General features: G+C 48.7%; 1 protein-coding gene across 3 annotated transcripts in view; it reads right to left on the reverse strand.

The window, feature by feature from the left end:
• The window catches only part of LOC130312782 (transcription factor HES-3-like), a 56,852-nt gene that overhangs the window by 25,494 nt on the left and 10,062 nt on the right, over positions 1-21,296 (reverse strand). The window lies entirely within an intron of this gene.

Consider the following 21,296-nt stretch of genomic DNA (forward strand, 5'->3'; position numbering starts at 1 on the left):
GCCCCATAGACTGTGCACTGCTGGTATATGTCCCCTATAGTCTGCTGTATATACTCTATACAGAGCCCGGCCCCCCATAGACTGTGCACTGCTGGTATATGTCCCCTATAGTCTGCTGTATATACTCTATACAGAGCCCGGCCCCATAGACTGTGCACTGCTGGTATATGTCCCCTATAGTCTGCGGTATATACTCTATACAGAGCCCGGCCCCATAGACTGTGCACTGCTGGTATATGTCCCCTATAGTCTGCGCTATATACTCTATACAGAGCCCGGCCCCATAGACTGTACACTGCTGGTATATGTCCCCTATAGTCTGCTGTATATACTCTATACAGAGCCCGGCCCCATAGACTGTACACTGCTGGTATATGTCCCCTATAGTCTGCGGTATATACTCTATACAGAGCCCGGCCCCATGGACTGTACACTGCTGGTATATGTCCCCTATAGTTTGCGGTATATACTCTATACAGAGCCCGGCCCTATAGACTGTGCACTGCTGGTATATGTCCCCTAAAGTCTGCTGTATATACTCTATACAGAGCCCGGCCCCATAGACTGTGCACTGCTTGTATATGTCCCCTATAGTCTGCGGTATATACTCTATACAGAGCCCGGCCCCATAGACTGTGCACTGCTGGTATATGTCCCCTATAGTCTGCGGTATATACTCTATACAGAGCCCAGACCCATGGACTGTGCACTGCTGGTATATGTCCCCTATAGTCTGCGGTATATACTCTATACAGAGCCCGGCCCCATAGACTGTACACTGCTGGTATATGTCCCCTATAGTCTGCTGTATATACTCTATACAGAGCCCGGCCCCATAGACTGTGCACTGCTGGTATATGTCCCCTATAGTCTGCTGTATATACTCTATAAAGAGCCCAGACCCATAGACTGTGCACTGCTGGTATATGTCCCCTATAGTCTGCTGTATATACTCTATACAGAGCCCGGCCCCATAGACTGTGCACTGCTGGTATATGTCCCCTATACTCTGCGGTATATACGCTATACAGAGCCTGGCCTTATAGACTGTGCACTGCTGGTATATGTCCCCTATAGTCTGCGGTATATACTCTATACAGAGCTCGGCCCCATAGACTGTGCACTGCTGGTATATGTCCCCTATAGTCTGCGGTATATACTCTATACAGAGCCCGGACCCATAGACTGTGCACTGCTGGTATATGTCCCCTATAGTCTGCGGTATATACTCTATACAGAGCCCGGCCCCATAGACTGTGCACTGCTGTTATATGTCCCCTATAGTCTGCAGTATATACTCTATACAGAGCCCGGCCCCATGGACTGTGCACTGCTGGTATATGTCCCCTATAGTCTGCTGTATATACTCTATACAGAGCCCGGCCCCATAGACTGTGCACTGCTGGTATATGTCCCCTATAGTCTGCTGTATATACTCTATACAGAGCCCGGCCCCATAGACTGTGCACTGCTGTTATATGTCCCCTATAGTCTGCTGTATATACTCTATACAGAGCCCGGCCCTATAGACTGTGCACTGCTGGTATATGTCCCCTATAGTCTGCGGTATATACTCTATACAGAGCCCGGACCCATAGACTGTGCACTGCTGGTATATGTCCCCTATAGTCTGCGGTATATACTCTATACAGAGCCTGGCCCCATAGACTGTGCACTGCTGGTATATGTCCCCTATAGTCTGCAGTATATACTCTATACAGAGCCCGGCCCCATAGACTGTGCACTGCTGGTATATGTCCCCTATAGTCTGCGGTATATACTCTATACAGAGCCCGGCCCCATAGACTGTGCACTGCTGGTATATGTCCGCTATAGTCTGCTGTATATACTCTATACAGAGCCCAACCCCATAGACTGTACACTGCTGGTATATGTCCCCTATAGTCTGCAGTATATACTCTATACAGAGCCCGGCTCCATAGACTGTGCACTGCTGGTATATATCCCCTATAGTCTGCGGTATATACTCTATATAGAGCCCGGCCCCATAGACTGTGCACTGCTGGTATATGTCCCCTATAGTCTGCGCTATATACTCTATACAGAGCCCGGCCCCATAGACTGTGCACTGCTGGTATATGTCTCCTATAGTCTGCAGTATATACTCTATACAGAGCCCGGCCCCATAGACTGTGCACTGCTGGTATATGTCCCCTATAGTCTGCTGTATATACTCTATACAGAGCCCGACCCCATAGACTGTGCACTGCTGGTATATGTCCCCTATAGTCTGCAGTATATACTCTATACAGAGCCCGGCCCCATAGACTGTGCACTGCTGGTATATGTCCCCTATAGTCTGCGGTATATACTCTATACAGAGCCCAGACCCATAGACTGTACACTGCTGGTATATGTCCCCTATAGTCTGCTGTATATATTCTATACAGAGCCCGGCCCCATAGACTGTGCACTGCTGGTATATGTCCCCTATAGTCTGCGGTATATACTCTATACAGAGCCCGGCCCCATAGACTGTGCACTGCTGGTATATGTCCCCTATAGTCTGCGGTATATACTCTGTACAGAGCCCGGACCCATAGACTGTGCACTGCTGGTATATGTCCCCTATAGTCTGCAGTATATACTCTATACAGAGCCCGGACCCATAGACTGTACACTGCTGGTATATGTCCCCTATAGTCTGCGGTATATACTCTATACAGAGCCCGGCCCCATAGACTGTACACTGCTGGTCTATGTCCCCTATAGTCTGCAGTATATACTCTATACAGAGCCCGGCCCCATGGACTGTGCACTGCTGGTATATGTCCCCTATAGTCTGCGGTATATACTCTATACAGAGCCCAGCCCCATAGACTGTACACTGCTGGTATATGTCCCCTATAGTCTGCTGTATATACTCTATACAGAGCCCGGACCCATGGACTGTGCACTGCTGGTATATGTCCCCTATAGTCTGCTGTATATACTCTATACAGAGCCCGGCCCCATAGACTGTGCACTGCTGGTATATATCCCCTATAGTCTGCGGTATATACTCTATACAGAGCCTGGCCCCATAGACTGTGCACTGCTGGTATATGTCCCCTATAGTCTGCTGTATATACTCTATACAGATCCCAACCCCATAGACTGTGCACTGCTGGTATATGTCCCCTATAGTCTGCTGTATATACTCTATACAGAGCCTGGCCCCATAGACTGTACACTGCTGGTATATGTCCCCTATAGTCTGCGGTATATACTCTATACAGAGCCCGGCCCCATAGACTGTGCACTGCTGGTATATATTCCCTATAGTCTGCGGTATATACTCTATACAGAGCCCGGCCCCATAGACTGTGCACTGCTGGTATATATTCCCTATAGTCTGCGGTATATACTCTATACAGAGCCCGGCCCCATAGACTGTGCACTGCTGGTATATGTCCCCTATAGTCTGCTGTATATACTCTATACAGAGCCCGGCCCCATAGACTGTGCACTGCTGGTATATGTCCCCTATAGTCTGCGGTATATACTCTATACAGAGCCCGGCCCTATAGACTGTGCACTGCTGGTATATGTCCCCTATAGTCTGCTGTATATACTCTATACAGAGCCCGGCCCCATAGACTGTGCACTGCTGGTATATGTCCCCTATAGTCTGCTGTATATACTCTATACAGAGCCCGGACCCATAGACTGTGCACTGCTGGTATATATCCCCTATAGTCTGCTGTATATACTCTATACAGAGCCCGGCCCCATAGACTGTGCACTGCTGGTATATGTCCCCTATAGTCTGCGGTATATACTCTATACAGAGCCCGGACCCATGGACTGTGCACTGCTGGTATATGTCCCCTATAGTCTGCTGTATATACTCTATACAGAGCCCGGCCCCATAGACTGTGCACTGCTGGTATATGTCCCCTATAGTCTGCGGTATATACTCTATACAGAGCCCGGCCCCATAGACTGTGCACTGCTGGTATATGTCCCCTATAGTCTGCTGTATATACTCTATACAGAGCCCGGCCCCATAGACTGTGCACTGCTGGTATATGTCCCCTATAGTCTGCGGTATATACTCTATACAGAGCCCGGCCCCATAGACTGTGCACTGCTGGTATATGTCCCCTATAGTCTGCTGTATATACTCTATACAGAGCCCGGCCCCATAGACTGTGCACTGCTGATATATGTCCCCTATGGTCTGCTGTATATACTCTATACAGAGCCCAGCCCTATATACTGTGCACTGCTGGTATATGTCCCCTATAGTCTGCTGTATATACTCTATACAGAGCCTGGCCCCATAGACTGTACACTGCTGGTATATGTCCCCTATAGTCTGCGGTATATACTCTATACAGAGCCCGGCCCCATAGACTGTACACTGCTGGTATATGTCCCCTATAGTCTGCTGTATATACTCTATACAGAGCCCGGACCCATGGACTGTGCACTGCTGGTATATGTCCCCTATAGTCTGCGGTATATACTCTATACAGAGCCCGGCCCCATAGACTGTACACTGCTGGTATATGTCCCCTATAGTCTGCAGTATATACTCTATACAGAGCCCGGCCCCATAGACTGTGCACTGCTGGAATATGTCCCCTATAGTCTGCGGTATATACTCTATACAGAGCCCGGCCCCATAGACTGTGCACTGCTGGTATATGTCCCCTATAGTCTGCGGTATATACTCTATACAGAGCCCGGCCCCATAGACTGTGCACTGCTGGTATATGTCCCCTATGGTCTGCGGTATATACTCTATACAGAGCCCGGCCCCATAGACTGTACACTGCTGGTATATGTCCCCTATAGTCTGCGGTATATACTCTATACAGAGCCCGGCCCCATAGACTGTACACTGCTGGTATATGTCCCCTATAGTCTGCTGTATATACTCTATACAGAGCCCGGACCCATAGACTTTACACTGCTGGTATATGTCCCCTATAGTCTGCAGTATATACTCTATACAGAGCCCAGACCCATAGACTGTGCACTGCTGGTATATGTCCCCTATAGTCTGCGGTATATACTCTATACAGAGCCCAGACCCATGGACTGTGCACTGCTGGTATATGTCCCCTATAGTCTGCGGTATATACTCTATACAGAGCCCGGCCCCATAGACTGTGCACTGCTGGTATATATCCCCTATAGTCTGCTGTATATACTCTATAAAGAGCCCGGACCCATAGACTGTGCACTGCTGGTATATGTCCCCTATAGTCTGCGGTATATACTCTATACAGAGCACAGACCCATGGACTGTGCACTGCTGGTATATGTCCCCTATAGTCTATGGTATATACTCTATACAGAGCCCGGCCCCATAGACTGTGCACTGCTGGTATATGTCCCCTATAGTCTGCTGTATATACTCTATAAAGAGCCCAGACCCATAGACTGTGCACTGCTGGTATATGTCCCCTATAGTCTGCTGTATATACTCTATACAGAGCCCGGCCCTATAGACTGTGCACTGCTGGTATATGTCCCCTATAGTCTGCTGTATATACTCTATACAGAGCCCGGCTCCATAGACTGTGCACTGCTGGTATATGTCCCCTATAGTCTGCTGTATATACTCTATACAGAGCCCGGACCCATAGACTGTACACTGCTGGTATATATCCCCTATAGTCTGCAGTATATACTCTATACAGAGCCCGGCCCCATAGACTGTGCACTGCTGGTATATGTCCCGTATAGTCTGCTGTATATACTCTATACAGAGCCTGGCCCTATAGACTGTGCACTGCTGGTATATGTCCCCTATAGTCTGCTGTATATACTCTATACATAGCCCGGCTCCATAGACTGTGCACTGCTGGTATATGTCCCCTATAGTCTGCTGTATATACTCTATACAGAGCCCGGCCCCATAGACTGTGCAGTGCTGGAGACTGTACACTGCTGGTATATGTCCCCTATAGTCTGCTGTATATACTCTATACAGAGCCCGACCCCATAGACTGTACACTGCTGGTATATGTCCCCTATAGTCTACAGTATATACTCTATACAGAGCCCGGCCCCATAGACTGTACACTGCTGGTATATGTCCCCTATAGTCTGCTGTATATACTCTATACAGAGCCCGGACCCATGGACTGTGCACTGCTGGTTTATGTCCCCTATAGTCTGCGGTATATACTCTATACAGAGCCCGGACCCATGGACTGTGCACTGCTGGTATATGTCCCCTATAGTCTGCGGTATATACTCTATACAGAGCCCGGACCCATAGACTGTGCACTGCTGGTATATGTCCCCTATAGTCTGCTGTATATACTCTATACAGAGCCCGGCCCCATAGACTGTGCACTGCTGGTATATGTCCCCTATAGTCTGCGGTATATACTTTATACAGAGCCCGGCCCCATAGACTGTGCACTGCTGGTATATGTCCCCTATAGTCTGCGGTATATACTCTATACAGAGCCCGGCCCTATAGACTGTGCACTGCTGGTATATGTCCCCTATAGTCTGCTGTATATACTCTATACAGAGCCCGGCTCCATAGACTGTGCACTGCTGGTATATGTCCCCTATAGTCTGCTGTATATACTCTATACAGAGCCCGGACCCATAGACTGTACACTGCTGGTATATATCCCCTATAGTCTGCTGTATATACTCTATACAGAGCCCGGCCCCATAGACTGTACACTGCTGGTATATGTCCCCTATAGTCTGCTGTATATACTCTATACAGAGCCCGACCCCATAGACTGTGCACTGCTGGTATATGTCCCCTATAGTCTGCGGTATATACTCTATACAGAGCCCGGACCCATAGACTGTGCACTGCTAGTATATGTCCCCTATAGTCTGCGGTATATACTCTATACAGAGCCTGGCCCCATAGACTGTGCACTGCTGGTATATGTCCCCTATAGTCTGCAGTATATACTCTATACAGAGCCCGGCCCCATAGACTGTGCACTGCTGGTATATGTCCCCTATAGTCTGCGGTATATACTCTATACAGAGCCCGGCCCCATAGACTGTGCACTGCTGGTATATGTCCGCTATAGTCTGCTGTATATACTCTATACAGAGCCCGGACCCATACACTGTGCACTGCTGGTATATGTCCCCTATAGTCTGCGGTATATACTTTATACAGAGCCCGGCCCATAGACTGTGCACTGCTGGTATATGTCCCCTATAGTCTGCAGTATATACTATATACCGAGCCCGGCCCCATAGACTGTGCACTGCTGGTATATGTCCCCTATAGTCTGCGGTATATACTCTATACAGAGCCCGGCCCCATAGACTGTGCACTGCTGGTATATGTCCCCTATAGTCTGCGGTATATACTCTATACAGAGCCCGGCCCTATAGACTGTGCACTGCTGGTATATGTCCCCTATAGTCTGCAGTATATACTCTATACAGAGCCCGGCCCCATATACTGTGCACTGCTGGTATATGTCCCCTATAGTCTGCAGTATATACTCTATACAGAGCCCGGCCCCATAGACTGTGCACTGCTGGTATATGTCCCGTATAGTCTGCTGTATATACTCTATACAGAGCCTGGCCCCATAGACTGTGCACTGCTGGTATATGTCCCCTATAGTCTGCTGTATATACTCTATACAGAGCCCGGCCCCCATAGACTGTGCACTGCTGGTATATGTCCCCTATAGTCTGCTGTATATACTCTATACAGAGCCCGGCCCCATAGACTGTGCACTGCTGGTATATGTCCCCTATAGTCTGCGGTATATACTCTATACAGAGCCCGGCCCCATAGACTGTGCACTGCTGGTATATGTCCCCTATAGTCTGCGCTATATACTCTATACAGAGCCCGGCCCCATAGACTGTACACTGCTGGTATATGTCCCCTATAGTCTGCGCTATATATTCTATACAGAGCCCGGCCCCATAGACTGTGCACTGCTGGTATATGTCCCCTATAGTCTGCTGTATATACTCTATACAGAGCCCGGCCCCATAGACTGTACACTGCTGGTCTATGTCCCCTATAGTCTGCAGTATATACTCTATACAGAGCCCGGCCCCATGGACTGTACACTGCTGGTATATGTCCCCTATAGTTTGCGGTATATACTCTATACAGAGCCCGGCCCTATAGACTGTGCACTGCTGGTATATGTCCCCTAAAGTCTGCTGTATATACTCTATACAGAGCCCGGCCCCATAGACTGTACACTGCTGGTATATGTCCCCTATAGTCTGCGGTATATACTCTATACAGAGCCCGGCCCCATAGACTGTGCACTGCTGGTATATGTCCCCTATAGTCTGCTGTATATACTCTATAAAGAGCCCAGACCCATAGACTGTGCACTGCTGGTATATGTCCCCTATAGTCTGCTGTATATACTCTATACAGAGCCCGGCCCCATAGACTGTGCACTGCTGGTATATGTCCCCTATACTCTGCGGTATATACGCTATACAGAGCCTGGCCTTATAGACTGTGCACTGCTGGTATATGTCCCCTATAGTCTGCGGTATATACTCTATACAGAGCCCGGCCCCATAGACTGTGCACTGCTGGTATATGTCCCCTATAGTCTGCGGTATATACTCTATACAGAGCCCGGACCCATAGACTGTGCACTGCTGGTATATGTCCCCTATAGTCTGCGGTATATACTCTATACAGAGCCCGGCCCCATAGACTGTGCACTGCTGGTATATGTCCCCTATAGTCTGCTGTATATACTCTATACAGAGCCCGGCCCCATAGACTGTGCACTGCTGGTATATGTCCCCTATAGTCTGCGGTATATACTCTATACAGAGCCCGGACCCATGGACTGTGCACTGCTGGTATATGTCCCCTATAGTCTGCGGTATATACTCTATACAGAGCCCGGACCCATGGACTGTGCACTGCTGGTATATGTCCCCTATAGTCTGCGGTATATACTCTATACAGAGCCCGGCCCCATAGACTGTGCACTGCTGGTATATGTCCCCCTATAGTCTGCTGTATATACTCTATACAGAGCCCGGCCCCATAGACTGTGCACTGCTGGAATATGTCCCCTATAGTCTGCTGTATATACTCTATACAGAGCCCGGCCCCATAGACTGTGCACTGCTGGTATATATCCCCCATAGTCTGCTGTATATACTCTATACAGAGCCCAGCCCCATAGACTGTGCACTGCTGGTATATGTCCCCTATAGTCTGCTGTATATACACTATAGAGAGCCCAACCCCATAGACTGTACACTGCTGGTGTATGTCCCCTATAGTCTGCGGTATATACTCTATATAGAGCCCGGCCCCATAGACTGTGCACTGCTGGTATATGTCCCCTATAGTCTGCGCTATATACTCTATACAGAGCCCGGCCCCATAGACTGTGCACTGCTGGTATATGTCTCCTATAGTCTGCAGTATATACTCTATACAGAGCCCGGCCCCATAGACTGTGCACTGCTGGTATATGTCCCCTATAGTCTGCTGTATATACTCTATACAGAGCCCGACCCCATAGACTGTGCACTGCTGGTATATGTCCCCTATAGTCTGCAGTATATACTCTAAACAGAGCCCGGCCCCATAGACTGTACACTGCTGGTATATGTCCCCTATGGTCTGCTGTATATACTCTATACAGAGCCCGGCCCCATAGACTGTACACTGCTGGTATATGTCCCCTATACTCTGCAGTATATACGCTATACAGAGCCCGGCCCCATAGACTGTGCACTGCTGGTATTTGTCCCCTATAGTCTGCGGTATATACTCTATACAGAGCCCAGACCCATAGACTGTACACTGCTGGTATATGTCCCCTATAGTCTGCTGTATATATTCTATACAGAGCCCGGCCCCATAGACTGTGCACTGCTGGTATATGTCCCCTATAGTCTGCGGTATATACTCTATACAGAGCCCGGCCCCATAGACTGTGCACTGCTGGTATATGTCCCCTATAGTCTGCGGTATATACTCTGTACAGAGCCCGGACCCATAGACTGTGCACTGCTGGTATATGTCCCCTATAGTCTGCGGTATATACTCTATACAGAGCCCGGCCCCATAGACTGTGCACTGCTGGTATATATCCCCTATAGTCTGCTGTATATACTCTATACAGAGCCCGACCCATAGACTGTGCACTGCTGGTATATATTCCCTATAGTCTGCGGTATATACTCTATACAGAGCCCGGACACATAGACTGTGCACTGCTGGTATATGTCCCCTATAGTCTGCTGTATATACTCTATACAGAGCCCGGCCCCATAGACTGTGCACTGCTGGTATATGTCCCCTATAGTCTGCAGTATATACTCTATACAGAGCCCAGACCCATAGACTGTGCACTGCTGGTATATGTCCCCTATAGTCTGCAGTATATACTCTATACAGAGCCCAGACCCATGGACTGTGCACTGCTGGTATATGTCCCCTATAGTCTGCGGTATATACTCTATACAGAGCCCGGCCCCATAGACTGTGCACTGCTGGTATATGTCCCCTATAGTCTGCAGTATATACTCTATACAGAGCCCAGACCCATAAACTGTGCACTGCTGGTATATGTCCCTTATAGTCTGCTGTATATACTCTATACGGAGCCCGGCCCCATAGACTGTGCACTGCTGGTATATGTCCCCTATAGTCTGCGGTATATACTCTATACAGAGCCCGGCCCCATAGACTGTGCACTGCTGGTATATGTCCCCTATAGTCTGCAGTATATACTCTATACAGAGCCCAGACCCATAGACTGTGCACTGCTGGTATATGTCCCCTATAGTCTGCGGTATATACTCTATACAGAGCCCGGACCCATGGACTGTGCACTGCTGGTATATGTCCCCTATAGTCTGCAGTATATACTCTATACAGAGCCCGGACCCATAGACTGTACACTGCTGGTATATGTCCCCTATAGTCTGCGGTATATACTCTATACAGAGCCCGGACCCATAGACTGTACACTGCTGGTATATGTCCCCTATAGTCTGCAGTATATACTCTATACAGAGCCCGGCCCCATAGACTGTGCACTGCTGGTATTTGTCCCCTATAGTCTGCGGTATATACTCTATACAGAGCCCAGCCCCATAGACTGTACACTGCTGGTATATGTCCCCTATAGTCTGCTGTATATACTCTATACAGAGCCCGGACCCATGGACTGTGCACTGCTGGTATATGTCCCCTATAGTCTGCTGTATATACTCTATACAGAGCCCGGCCCCATAGACTGTGCACTGCTGGTATATATCCCCTATAGTCTGCGGTATATACTCTATACAGAGCCTGGCCCCATAGACTGTGCACTGCTGGTATATGTCCCCTATAGTCTGCTGTATATACTCTATACAGATCCCAACCCCATAGACTGTGCACTGCTGGTATATGTCCCCTATAGTCTGCTGTATATACTCTATACAGAGCCTGGCCCCATAGACTGTACACTGCTGGTATATGTCCCCTATAGTCTGCGGTATATACTCTATACAGAGCCCGGCCCCATAGACTGTGCACTGCTGGTATATATTCCCTATAGTCTGCGGTATATACTCTATACAGAGCCCGGCCCCATAGACTGTGCACTGCTGGTATATATTCCCTATAGACTGCGGTATATACTCTATACAGAGCCCGGCCCCATAGACTGTGCACTGCTGGTATATGTCCCCTATAGTCTGCTGTATATACTCTATACAGAGCCCGGCCCCATAGACTGTGCACTGCTGGTATATGTCCCCTATAGTCTGCGGTATATACTCTATACAGAGCCCGGCCCCATAGACTGTGCACTGCTGGTATATGTCCCCTATAGTCTGCTGTATATACTCTATACAGAGCCCGGCCCCATAGACTGTGCACTGCTGGTATATGTCCCCTATAGTCTGCGGTATATACTCTATACAGAGCCCGGCCCCATAGACTGTGCACTGCTGGTATATGTCCCCTATAGTCTGCTGTATATACTCTATACAGAGCCCGGCCCCATAGACTGTGCACTGCTGATATATGTCCCCTATGGTCTGCTGTATATACTCTATACAGAGCCCAGCCCTATATACTGTGCACTGCTGGTATATGTCCCCTATAGTCTGCTGTATATACTCTATACAGAGCCTGGCCCCATAGACTGTACACTGCTGGTATATGTCCCCTATAGTCTGCGGTATATACTCTATACAGAGCCCGGCCCCATAGACTGTGCACTGCTGGTATATGTCCCCTATAGTCTGCTGTATATACTCTATACAGAGCCCGGACCCATGGACTGTGCACTGCTGGTATATGTCCCCTATAGTCTGCGGTATATACTCTATACAGAGCCCGGCCCCATAGACTGTACACTGCTGGTATATGTCCCCTATAGTCTGCAGTATATACTCTATACAGAGCCCGGCCCCATAGACTGTGCACTGCTGGAATATGTCCCCTATAGTCTGCGGTATATACTCTATACAGAGCCCGGCCCCATAGACTGTGCACTGCTGGTATATGTCCCCTATAGTCTGCAATATATACTCTATACAGAGCCCGGCCCCATAGACTGTGCACTGCTGGTATATGTCCCCTATAGTCTGCGGTATATACTCTATACAGAGCCCGGCCCCATAGACTGTGCACTGCTGGTATATGTCCCCTATAGTCTGCTGTATATACTCTATACAGAGCCCGGACCCATAGACTGTGCACTGCTGGTATATGTCCCCTATAGTCTGCGGTATATACTCTATACAGAGCCCGGCCCCATAGACTGTGCACTGCTGGTATATGTCCCCTATAGTCTGCGGTATATACTCTATACAGAGCCCAGCCCCATAGACTGTGCTTTGCTGGTATATGTCCCCTATAGTCTGCGGTATATACTCTATACAGAGCCCGGCCCCATAGACTGTACACTGCTGGTATATGTCCCCTATAGTCTGCGGTATATACTCTATACAGAGCCCGGCCCTATAGACTGTGCACTGCTGGTATATGTCCCCTATAGTCTGCAGTATATACTCTATACAGAGCCCGGACCCATAGACTGTGCACTGCTGGTATATGTCCCCTATAGTCTGCGGTATATACTCTATACAGAGCCCGGCCCCACAGACTGTGCACTGCTGGTATATGTCCGCTATAGTCTGCTGTATATACTCTATACAGAGCCCGGACCCATAGACTGTGCACTGCTGGTATATGTCCGCTATAGTCTGCAGTATATACTCTATACAGAGCCTGGACCCATAGACTGTGCACTGCTGGTATATGTCTCCTATAGTCTGCTGTATATACTCTATACAGAGCCCAGCCCTATATACTGTGCACTGCTGGTATATGTCCCCTATAGTCTGCTGTATATACTCTATACAGAGCCCGGCCCCATAGACTGTGCACTGCTGGTATATGTCCCCTATAGTCTGCTGTATATACTCTATACAGAGCCCGGCCCCATAGACTGTACACTGCTGGTATATGTCCCCTATAGTCTGCTGTATATACTCTATACAGAGCCCGGACCCATAGACTGTACACTGCTGGAATATGTCCGCTATAGTCTGCTGTATATACTCTATACAGAGCCCGGCCCCATAGACTGTGCACTGCTGGAATATGTCCCCTATAGTCTGCTGTATATACTCTATACAGAGCCCAGACCCATAGACTGTACACTGCTGGTATATGTCCCCTATAGTCTGCAGTATATACTCTATACAGAGCCCGGCCCCATAGACTGTGCACTGCTGGTATATGTCCCCTATAGTCTGCTGTATATACTCTATACAGAGCCCAGCCCTATATACTGTGCACTGCTGGTATATGTCCCCTATAGTCTGCTGTATATACTCTATACAGAGCCCGGACCCATAGACTGTACACTGCTGGTATATGTCCCCTATAGTCTGCGGTATATACTCTATACAGAGCCCGGACCCATGGACTGTGCACTGCTGGTATATGTCCCCTATAGTCTGCGGTATATACTCTATACAGAGCCCGGCCCCATAGACTGTGCACTGCTGGTATATGTCCCCTATAGTCTGCTGTATATACTCTATACAGAGCCCGGCCCCATAGACTGTGCACTGCTGGTATATATCCCCTATAGTCTGCGGTATATACTCTATACAGAGCCCAGACCCACAGACTGTGCACTGCTGGTATATGTTCGCTATAGTCTGCAGTATATACTCTATACAGAGCCCGGACCCATGGACTGTGCACTGCTGGTATATGTCCCCTATAGTCTGCTGTATATACTCTATACAGAGCCCGGCCCCATAGACTGTGCACTGCTGGTATATGTCCCCTATAGTCTGCGGTATATACTCTATACAGAGCCCGGACCCATGGACTGTGCACTGCTGGTATATATCCCCTATAGTCTGCGGTATATACTCTATACAGAGCCCGGACCCATAGACTGTGCACTGCTGGTATATGTCTCCTATAGTCTGCTGTATATACTCTATACAGAGCCCAGCCCTATATACTGTGCACTGCTGGTATATGTCCCCTATAGTCTGCAGTATATACTCTATACAGAGCCCGGCCCCATAGACTGTACACTGCTGGTATATGTCCCCTATAGTCTGCGGTATATACTCTATACAGAGCCCGGCCCCATAGACTGTACACTGCTGGTATATGTCCCCTATAGTCTGCTGTATATACTCTATACAGAGCCCGGCCCCATAGACTGTGCACTGCTGGTATATATCCCCTATAGTCTGCGGTATATACTCTATACAGAGCCCGGCCCCATAGACTGTGCACTGCTGGTATATGTCCCCTATAGTCTGCGGTATATACTCTATACAGAGCCCGGACCCATGGACTGTGCACTGCTGGTATATGTCCCCTATAGTCTGCGGTATATACTCTATACAGAGCCCGGCCCCATAGACTGTGCACTGCTGGTATATGTCCCCTATAGTCTGCTGTATATACTCTATACAGAGCCCGGCCCCATAGACTGTGCACTGCTGGTATATGTCCCCTATAGTCTGCGGTATATACTCTATACAGAGCCCGGCCCCATAGACTGTACACTGCTGGTATATGTCCCCTATAGTCTGCGGTATATACTCTATACAGAGCCCGGCCCCATAGACTGTGCACTGCTGGTATATGTCCCCTATAGTCTGCTGTATATACTCTATACAGAGCCCGGCCCCATGGACTGTGCACTGCTGGTATATGTCCCCTATAGTCTGCGGTATATACTCTATACAGAGCCCGGCCCCATAGACTGTGCACTGCTGGTATATGTCCCCTATAGTCTGCGGTATATACTCTATACAGAGCCCGGCCCCATAGACTGTACACTGCTGGTATATGTCCCCTATAGTCTGCTGTATATACTCTATACAGAGCCCGGCCCCATGGACTGTGCACTGCTGGTATATGTCCCCTATAGTCTGCGGTATATACTCTATACAGAGCCCGGCCCCATAGACTGTGCACTGCTGGTATATGTCCCCTATAGTCTGCGGTATATACTCTGTACAGAGCCCGGACCCATAGACTGTGCACTGCTGGTATATGTCCCCTATAGTCTGCGGTATATACTCTATACAGAGCCCGGCCCCATAGACTGTGCACTGCTGGTATATATCCCCTATAGTCTGCTGTATATACTCTATACAGAGCCCGACCCATAGACTGTGCACTGCTGGTATATATTCCCTATAGTCTGCGGTATATACTCTATACAGAGCCCGGACACATAGACTGTGCACTGCTGGTATATGTCCCCTATAGTCTGCTGTATATACTCTATACAGAGCCCGGCCCCATAGACTGTGCACTGCTGGTATATGTCCCCTATAGTCTGCAGTATATACTCTATACAGAGCCCAGACCCATAGACTGTGCACTGCTGGTATATGTCCCCTATAGTCTGCAGTATATACTCTATACAGAGCCCAGACCCATGGACTGTGCACTGCTGGTATATGTCCCCTATAGTCTGCGGTATATACTCTATACAGAGCCCGGCCCCATAGACTGTGCACTGCTGGTATATGTCCCCTATAGTCTGCAGTATATACTCTATACAGAGCCCAGACCCATAAACTGTGCACTGCTGGTATATGTCCCTTATAGTCTGCTGTATATACTCTATACGGAGCCCGGCCCCATAGACTGTGCACTGCTGGTATATGTCCCCTATAGTCTGCGGTATATACTCTATACAGAGCCCGGCCCCATAGACTGTGCACTGCTGGTATATGTCCCCTATAGTCTGCAGTATATACTCTATACAGAGCCCAGACCCATAGACTGTGCACTGCTGGTATATGTCCCCTATAGTCTGCGGTATATACTCTATACAGAGCCCGGACCCATGGACTGTGCACTGCTGGTATATGTCCCCTATAGTCTGCAGTATATACTCTATACAGAGCCCGGACCCATAGACTGTACACTGCTGGTATATGTCCCCTATAGTCTGCGGTATATACTCTATACAGAGCCCGGACCCATAGACTGTACACTGCTGGTATATGTCCCCTATAGTCTGCAGTATATACTCTATACAGAGCCCGGCCCCATAGACTGTGCACTGCTGGTATTTGTCCCCTATAGTCTGCGGTATATACTCTATACAGAGCCCAGCCCCATAGACTGTACACTGCTGGTATATGTCCCCTATAGTCTGCTGTATATACTCTATACAGAGCCCGGACCCATGGACTGTGCACTGCTGGTATATGTCCCCTATAGTCTGCTGTATATACTCTATACAGAGCCCGGCCCCATAGACTGTGCACTGCTGGTATATATCCCCTATAGTCTGCGGTATATACTCTATACAGAGCCTGGCCCCATAGACTGTGCACTGCTGGTATATGTCCCCTATAGTCTGCTGTATATACTCTATACAGATCCCAACCCCATAGACTGTGCACTGCTGGTATATGTCCCCTATAGTCTGCTGTATATACTCTATACAGAGCCTGGCCCCATAGACTGTACACTGCTGGTATATGTCCCCTATAGTCTGCGGTATATACTCTATACAGAGCCCGGCCCCATAGACTGTGCACTGCTGGTATATATTCCCTATAGTCTGCGGTATATACTCTATACAGAGCCCGGCCCCATAGACTGTGCACTGCTGGTATATATTCCCTATAGACTGCGGTATATACTCTATACAGAGCCCGGCCCCATAGACTGTGCACTGCTGGTATATGTCCCCTATAGTCTGCTGTATATACTCTATACAGAGCCCGGCCCCATAGACTGTGCACTGCTGGTATATGTCCCCTATAGTCTGCGGTATATACTCTATACAGAGCCCGGCCCCATAGACTGTGCACTGCTGGTATATGTCCCCTATAGTCTGCTGTATATACTCTATACAGAGCCCGGCCCCATAGACTGTGCACTGCTGGTATATGTCCCCTATAGTCTGCGGTATATACTCTATACAGAGCCCGGCCCCATAGACTGTGCACTGCTGGTATATGTCCCCTATAGTCTGCTGTATATACTCTATACAGAGCCCGGCCCCATAGACTGTGCACTGCTGATATATGTCCCCTATGGTCTGCTGTATATACTCTATACAGAGCCCAGCCCTATATACTGTGCACTGCTGGTATATGTCCCCTATAGTCTGCTGTATATACTCTATACAGAGCCTGGCCCCATAGACTGTACACTGCTGGTATATGTCCCCTATAGTCTGCGGTATATACTCTATACAGAGCCCGGCCCCATAGACTGTGCACTGCTGGTATATGTCCCCTATAGTCTGCTGTATATACTCTATACAGAGCCCGGACCCATGGACTGTGCACTGCTGGTATATGTCCCCTATAGTCTGCGGTATATACTCTATACAGAGCCCGGCCCCATAGACTGTACACTGCTGGTATATGTCCCCTATAGTCTGCAGTATATACTCTATACAGAGCCCGGCCCCATAGACTGTGCACTGCTGGAATATGTCCCCTATAGTCTGCGGTATGTACTCTATACAGAGCCCGGCCCCATAGACTGTGCACTGCTGGTATATGTCCCCTATAGTCTGCTGTATATACTCTATACAGAGCCCGGCCCCATAGACTGTGCACTGCTGGTATATGTCCCCTATAGTCTGCTGTATATACTCTATACAGAGCCCGGACCCATAGACTGTGCACTGCTGGTATATGTCCCCTATAGTCTGCGGTATATACTCTATACAGAGCCCGGCCCCATAGACTGTGCACTGCTGGTATATGTCCCCTATAGTCTGCGGTATATACTCTATACAGAGCCCAGCCCCATAGACTGTGCACTGCTGGTATATGTCCCCTATAGTCTGCGGTATATACTCTATACAGAGCCCGGCCCCATAGACTGTACACTGCTGGTATATGTCCCCTATAGTCTGCGGTATATACTCTATACAGAGCCCGGCCCTATAGACTGTGCACTGCTGGTATATGTCCCCTATAGTCTGCAGTATATACTCTATACAGAGCCCGGACCCATAGACTGTGCACTGCTGGTATATGTCCCCTATAGTCTGCGGTATATACTCTATACAGAGCCCGGCCCCACAGACTGTGCACTGCTGGTATATGTCCGCTATAGTCTGCTGTATATACTCTATACAGAGCCCGGACCCATAGACTGTGCACTGCTGGTATATGTCCGCTATAGTCTGCAGTATATACTCTATACAGAGCCTGGACCCATAGACTGTGCACTGCTGGTATATGTCTCCTATAGTCTGCTGTATATACTCTATACAGAGCCCAGCCCTATATACTGTGCACTGCTGGTATATGTCCCCTATAGTCTGCTGTATATACTCTATACAGAGCCCGGCCCCATAGACTGTGCACTGCTGGTATATGTCCCCTATAGTCTGCTGTATATACTCTATACAGAGCCCGGCCCCATAGACTGTACACTGCTGGTATATGTCCCCTATAGTCTGCTGTATATACTCTATACAGAGCCCGGACCCATAGACTGTACACTGCTGGAATATGTCCGCTATAGTCTGCTGTATATACTCTATACAGAGCCCGGCCCCATAGACTGTGCACTGCTGGAATATGTCCCCTATAGTCTGCTGTATATACTCTATACAGAGCCCAGACCCATAGACTGTACACTGCTGGTATATGTCCCCTATAGTCTGCAGTATATACTCTATACAGAGCCCGGCCCCATAGACTGTGCACTGCTGGTATATGTCCCCTATAGTCTGCTGTATATACTCTATACAGAGCCCAGCCCTATATACTGTGCACTGCTGGTATATGTCCCCTATAGTCTGCTGTATATACTCTATACAGAGCCCGGACCCATAGACTGTACACTGCTGGTATATGTCCCCTATAGTCTGCGGTATATACTCTATACAGAGCCCGGACCCATGGACTGTGCACTGCTGGTATATGTCCCCTATAGTCTGCGGTATATACTCTATACAGAGCCCGGCCCCATAGACTGTGCACTGCTGGTATATGTCCCCTATAGTCTGCTGTATATACTCTATACAGAGCCCGGCCCCATAGACTGTGCACTGCTGGTATATATCCCCTATAGTCTGCGGTATATACTCTATACAGAGCCCAGACCCACAGACTGTGCACTGCTGGTATATGTTCGCTATAGTCTGCAGTATATACTCTATACAGAGCCCGGACCCATGGACTGTGCACTGCTGGTATATGTCCCCTATAGTCTGCTGTATATACTCTATACAGAGCCCGGCCCCATAGACTGTGCACTGCTGGTATATGTCCCCTATAGTCTGCGGTATATACTCTATACAGAGCCCGGACCCATGGACTGTGCACTGCTGGTATATATCCCCTATAGTCTGCGGTATATACTCTATACAGAGCCCGGACCCATAGACTGTGCACTGCTGGTATATGTCTCCTATAGTCTGCTGTATATACTCTATACAGAGCCCAGCCCTATATACTGTGCACTGCTGGTATATGTCCCCTATAGTCTGCAGTATATACTCTATACAGAGCCCGGCCCCATAGACTGTACACTGCTGGTATATGTCCCCTATAGTCTGCGGTATATACTCTATACAGAGCCCGGCCCCATAGACTGTACACTGCTGGTATATGTCCCCTATAGTCTGCTGTATATACTCTATACAGAGCCCGGCCCCATAGACTGTGCACTGCTGGTATATATCCCCTATAGTCTGCGGTATATACTCTATACAGAGCCCGGCCCCATAGACTGTGCACTGCTGGTATATGTCCCCTATAGTCTGCGGTATATACTCTATACAGAGCCCGGACCCATGGACTGTGCACTGCTGGTATATGTCCCCTATAGTCTGCGGTATATACTCTATACAGAGCCCGGCCCCATAGACTGTGCACTGCTGGTATATGTCCCCTATAGTCTGCTGTATATACTCTATACAGAGCCCGGCCCCATAGACTGTGCACTGCTGGTATATGTCCCCTATAGTCTGCGGTATATACTCTATACAGAGCCCGGCCCCATAGACTGTACACTGCTGGTATATGTCCCCTATAGTCTGCGGTATATACTCTATACAGAGCCCGGCCCCATAGACTGTGCACTGCTGGTATATGTCCCCTATAGTCTGCTGTATATACTCTATACAGAGCCCGGCCCCATGGACTGTGCACTGCTGGTATATGTCCCCTATAGTCTGCGGTATATACTCTATACAGAGCCCGGCCCCATAGACTGTGCACTGCTGGTATATGTCCCCTATAGTCTGCGGTATATACTCTATACAGAGCCCGGCCCCATAGACTGTGCACTGCTGGTATATGTCCGCTATAGTCTGCTGTATATACTCTATACAGAGCCCGGACCCATGGACTGTGCACTGCTGGTATATGTCCCCTATAGTCTGCGGTATATACTCTATACAGAGCCCGGCCCTATATACTGTGCACTGCTGGTATATGTCCCCTATAGTCTGCTGTATATACTCTATACAGAGCCCGGCCCCATAGACTGTACACTGCTGGTATATGTCCCCTATAGTCTGCTGTATATACTCTATACAGAGCCCGGCCCCATAGACTGTGCACTGCTGGTATATGTCCCCTATAGTCTACAGTATATACTCTATACAGAGCCCGGACCCATGGACTGTGCACTGCTGGTATATGTCCCCTATAGTCTGCGGTATATACTCTATACAGAGCCCGGCCCCATAGACTGTGCACTGCTGGTATATGTCCCCTATAGTCTGCGGTATATACTCTATACAGAGCCCGGCCCCATAGACTGTGCACTGCTGGTATATGTCCCCTATAGTCTGCGGTATATACTCTATACAGAGCCCGGCCCCATAGACTGTGCACTGCTGGTA

The sequence above is a fragment of the Hyla sarda genome, unplaced genomic scaffold (genome assembly GCF_029499605.1).
Source record: "Hyla sarda isolate aHylSar1 unplaced genomic scaffold, aHylSar1.hap1 scaffold_1729, whole genome shotgun sequence".
NCBI classification, from domain to species: domain Eukaryota; kingdom Metazoa; phylum Chordata; class Amphibia; order Anura; family Hylidae; genus Hyla; species Hyla sarda.